The following is a 5,765-nucleotide window of genomic DNA, read 5'->3' on the forward strand; positions in this document are numbered from 1 at the left end:
AGATCAGCAATATCAATATTACTTTCCCTAACAAACTCTTCCACACTTATTTTAGATAGAGTGCTTGGTTTAAATTAGCCAATTGATAATTTTTAATTCTGAAATAAGCTAAAAATGGTTAAGGAAGAAAATAATAGTTCAATTTCGTTACTAGAACGTTAGTCCTAGGTTTTTGGGGCTTGAAGTAGCCAGGCTATATAGCAGTGAAAGGCATGGTGCAGGTTGACGTCACAAATATTTTTAAATAAAAGAAAAACTAATATAAAAACAAATAAAAGTCACTATTATTTATTATAAAATTATTTCTGTTGCTGATAAGTTATAACACAGAATGTCAACTGAAATCGCTGGTAGTCAATAACATACTGATCCAATAACTCATATTATATTGAGCTTTTTTTTTTACATGTACATAGTTTTTGCATCCTATTTAATTTTTTTTGTTTACCTTTACTTCATTTTTGGTTGTTAGTGCATAATGTGAAACCATTTACTAAAAAAGATGAAATGCACTAAAGCCTGCTGAAACTATGACAGGATATTTATCCCTTGACAGGAAATTCAGGGTAATAAAACTGACCTCGCCACGAGATTGCCCAAAAATTGGTTCAGATTGAAACATCTACTGAATTGTATAGGAGAACACAACGCGGTTGTATCACCTGGCCATTTGGCCGAGTCATCAATGTTGCGCCACTGGTAGGCAGCTCCCAAGCATGACTCCATGTCGGTCATAGCTATCAGGCTCGTCCCTTCATAGGATGGTGGTCTGATATGATATGATGCCATCATAGACACAGTCCCTTCACAATTGTCGTAATTGACTTTTCTCAATGCCACAGTCTGGGAGAATTGAGGCGTACAATTAAACCACTCTGACCTAACTTCATAGTTAAGGAACCACGGACCAGAACCTTGACGGCCAAGTCGGTTCAAGAACACTTCGGGACTCCACATGCCTACTTGGTCATACCATTCAGCAACGCTATTAGGAACCCAAGGACGAACCACAATCCCCATGGCAGTTTCAAAGGTACCTAAGCACTCAATGTAATTGCACAAAACCTCAGGTAACTCAATGTAAGGAATGAAATACTTAAAATTCGAATCATATTCGCAGTAATGCCCGGAAACACGTGTACATCTCCAAAAGTATGCTAAGGATGTAAGATAACGTAGATGGTCTACAGTGACCTTTGATGAGTTGTGCATTGGGGCTATGTAGTTAAAAACAATTCTACAAAATTCTTCTATGCCATAATTTGAGCAATAGATTGGATAAAAAGATTTCCTTGGGTATGTCATTCCCTCTCGCCAACTAATGCTACTTCTACCACTGCTAGGCCATTCGTGTTGCTTCCCAGATGGAAAAGATGGGATATAGTAGTGATTTCCTCTACGGCGCCTTCCAGATTTCATGTGTTGTGCAGGTTTACCTTTGCCATCCATTGTAATAGATCTTAGTAGTTAGTAGGTTATCAGGCATCCTGTACTCTTAGGTGCCATAGTCATGTGGATATATACAAGTAAACGAGTCAGTTAACTAGTTTGTTTTGTTATTCCAGCTGAAAAATAATAAAATGTATAATTAGGAAAATAATGGTTTTTCCTAAAGCTGTTGAAAGAAATTGTTGAAAATATTCTTTTATAATGATACTGCATAATTATAAAGGTAACATACCTGTTACAAAGAGTGTATCAATTGGATTAACTGCAGGAATAATATCCAGATACAGGCTTATTGATAAGGTGAACTAAAACAAAATAACAATTTATTAATAACCTTTACTACATACTACTTAAGGTATTTAAATTTGGTTTGGAGTATGAATGAGTTTCTTTGACTATCTAAGCTCTAACCATTTTATAACATAATACTTCATAGCGTATCATACTGATCGATGAATTATTGAAATTTCATTTATAAAATAATAAACAGTAAAATAATTTATTATATATAAGAAGATGGTCAACTATATTTACATATATACAGTAAGATAAATTATTTCGACCAGAATAAAATTTTGAACCCCTTTTTTTCAATGAAAATACGTTTTAACTAACGCCTGAGTCAAATGATCAAGTCTCGCAAAATAGTCTGAGTTTGGGTTACAAAATGTTCTGTCAACTCTGTACCAAATTGAAATATATATTTGAGATCAGTATATGCATTGGATGTACAGGAAACATTTCGCTTATAATGGATTTTTTTTTTTTTTTATATATCAAACATATATAAATGATCGTTATTCTTTATGAATAAATGGTCTGAAAAAGAGTTGATTAACGTCGGCTGTAATAAATGTCCATGAGAACGGGCGTTGATGAAATTTATCATCATCTTTCAGTAGTTCTTGATGGCTGTCCCTTTGCCAACATACTGATAGAAATTCGATGGTTCACATGGATTTTCCTGCAAGAAGGAAAAACTGAAATAGAAGCTTCTGTATCGATTAAAAATATGTTTCTCGTTGTTTTTCCCATCACAAAAAGTCGGCGATGATAGACCTCAGTGACGGAGTCAGCCTTCTCAGTCGCTCAATATCTAAATAAATAAATGCTAATAGCTGACCGTATACTCAATACACGGAGAAGATAGTCCTGGTGCAGTCAGTAATGATAAACAAATAAGCAAAACTTATTTATTTCTGCCAACGTTTCGACCTTCATTCAGAGAAAAAAAAAAGAAAATAATAACAAAAAAAAAAAAGATCTTGGAAACATATTTAACAATAAATTAAGTAGATAGTGAATGATACTAATAGAAGATAAAATATAATAATGCAGAGGTAAGAATTATGCAAATCAAATGATAAAAAAAGTTATTTAATATCAGATGGAGCTCATTTAAATAAGGAAATAAACATAATGATAGGTTCGTGAAAGGAACCTTATGATCAAAAATATATAAATAGTGAACGAATTAAAACCAACATAGTGAAATATGCGAAAGACATGATACAGTGGGTAAGTAAGAAAATATATATATGACACAATGATGTACAATAATACAGATGAATAAAAAGTATTGAGCTAAAATGAATATAGAATGTCAATAAGAGAGAAGAGATGTGTGGGGGTGTCAAGAATACTAGAAAGTGTATTGTGGGGTCTGAAGGCAAGTCGGAGGTTCTACACCCAACCTTAACTTGAGCATTCATATAAGTTGTCGGAAAGAGAGAGGATGTAAGGTAGTGATCTCAAAGCGGTGAATCGTTGTGGAGAATTTGGTGAAATGGGCGTACGATTTTTGTAGCGGGAAAAACTTTATGAGAAAAAAACGTTGTGGTGCCCAACCATATTGGATTGCTGAATACACCTCATATTTAAATCTACAAGTTATTTTTTTTAAATCCTATAAAATTTAAGCATAGTCGAAAACATAATAGTAATATAAGATTTGTTTGTGTTATCATTTCTTTCTTTCTATACTTTAGCCCAACACCTGGGCAAGAGTAATCCGGAGTGTCCTCATCTCAACTTATCTGTTATGGTATGTTTTCTTAAGTGGTGATTTAATTTTTGTTTAATTTTTATTTGATTATGGCGATATACTGAATACATTATGTTCCATTTTTTTTTCATTTTATAAAGTCATGATTTTATTTTTGTTTTGTTTTAGTTTTAGTTTGTAACAGAGATAGAGATATGGTTATGTTAGATTTTAATAACATTAAAAGGAGTTATGAATTTATTTCGTGAACATGGGACACCAGCAAAAAAAATATCCTTCAAAAATTCCTAATCTTTTATTAATATAATAAAAAATCAACAAATCAGTTGGTATATAATAATCATCAAATTCGCGTAGATCAAATGTGGTATGCGACAGCTCAAAAATTGTTTTAAAAAGGCATAAAATATTTTCTTGCTCGGCCACTAGAGTGCATTAGCAAGAACCCGTGTCTAATATTTTTCGACCTACATTAAACAGTTTCATCGAAATCGGTGCTCTCACATGCGAAGGCTCCCCTTACGAAAATTATTATGTTAAGTGGTGTATGCTTCACTATATTGTCTGGAAGCAAGAAGGTAATAAAAAAAAAATCTAATTAATCGACTTGTTTAGAGCTTTACAAACTCCGTAAATTCCTACCTCCTACATACTTTCTCATCATTCGTTCCCTTTCTCATTGATAGATTGTTCCAAGTAAACAACAATGGTTCCTATTCATCCCTCTATTCTCAGTCCGCTGGTGTTCCCCAAGGTAGTATCCTCGGTCCCATCCTCTACACCGTCTATACAGCTGACATTCCAACCAATCTTAACACTATCCTCACTTAGTATGGCGCTGGCACATGTGTGCTCGCAGTTAATAATAACCCATTAATTGTATTCCAAACTCACCAATCCCATATCTCAGCCCTCGAAGAATGGTGTCGTAATTGGAGAATTAAGATAAATTCCAACAAATCCCATCAAATCACCTTTACCCTTCGTTTTAAACCTACCGTTTCATTTAATAATGTTACTCTTACCACTGTCGAACAGATCCGCTATCTTGGACTACATCTGGACAAATGACTAACCTGGAATCCTCACACAAGACTGAAAAGACAGGAAACTGCACGTCGATTTCGATATAAAATCCTTTGTAAAATTCTCAATGCTCCTTACTATAAATAAAATCATACATAAAGACCTTAATGTTCCCTATGTAACCGATCTAGCCCGAACCAGATATCACTCCTTCCATTATAAACTCCCTAGTTTCTTAACTTTTAACCTTTTAAGGTTTAACCTTGCATCCTTTTCCATTCCTGACAATCCTCCGAGGCGCCTGAAAAGAAGATGGCTTCGAGACCTACTATTTTAAAATGTCGTTAGAGTGCTACCAATGGGTAGTTTCTCTACACGCCTGTAACACTCCATTTTAACTAATATCAAATTTATTGAATGTATAATATAATATACAGTTGTAAATTTCAATAAAGATATTTAAAAAAAAAAATTATTTTATCTTTAAAAAAATACTTCAACATTCGCTACTTTGACGTGGTAGGAATTGAAAATGGTTTTTAATGTAGTAGACCCTAAGGTTACTAACAATTAAAAATTGTGTTACTTAACATTGAATTTGAGGTTCTTTTTCTTACAAGACAATAGCAGATTATTGTATTGATACGTTTCTTTGACAAATTGGATATCATTTCATGATATTTATATATATTTCCAGACCAGATCTTCATCCTGAAATTGATAATCGAAAAACGATAGGAAGTAGATCAAGTTGTAACCACCTTATTTGTAGATTTCAAAGTAGCCTATGATTCCTTAGACAGAAACTGTCTTCGGGAGATCATGACTGGCATGGGAATCCCCGGGAAGTTGGTAAGACTGACAAAAGCGTGTACGAATGATCCGATCCTAAATGCTTTTGATATAAGAAGTAGCTGAAACATTCCAAGTCAGAGCAGGTCTGAGAGCAGATGGATACTCACCAATGGTGTTCAACCTAGCTCTAGAAAAATTGATTAGAAGAATATCACGCGAAAATGGTGACATGCACGTTGGAATGAAACATAAAGTCCTGTTGTACACGGACAACGTTCAGGTTCTAGGAAGGAACCAAGATGACATGGAAAGACTCGCAAAAACTTAACTAAGAAAAGCAGAGGGAATCAGCTTGCAAGTAAATGAAGATAGAAAAAATGTATGCCATTGTAAGCAAAGCAATCCTTTATAACGACATGGTCTGTACGGACGGTAAATCCGTTCCGAAAGTTTAAAGTTTCAAATACCTCGGCTCCACAATATATATATA

General features: G+C 34.0%; 1 protein-coding gene across 2 annotated transcripts in view; it reads right to left on the reverse strand.

The window, feature by feature from the left end:
* Window positions 1-262: 262 nt before the first annotated feature.
* The window catches only part of LOC106691803 (uncharacterized), a 19,245-nt gene continuing 13,742 nt past the window's right edge, over window positions 263-5,765 (reverse strand). For both annotated transcript variants that reach the window (XR_001344861.1, XR_001344860.1), the window contains 2 exons: window positions 1,682-1,754; window positions 263-1,565 (listed from right to left, as the gene is read on the reverse strand). The gene's annotated coding sequence lies outside the window, so the exon portion shown is untranslated. The remainder of the gene's footprint in view (window positions 1,566-1,681; window positions 1,755-5,765) is intronic.

This window comes from Halyomorpha halys, unplaced genomic scaffold, assembly GCF_000696795.3.
Source record: "Halyomorpha halys isolate HHAL.00 unplaced genomic scaffold, Hhal_1.1 Scaffold3284.1, whole genome shotgun sequence".
NCBI lineage: Eukaryota > Metazoa > Arthropoda > Insecta > Hemiptera > Pentatomidae > Halyomorpha > Halyomorpha halys.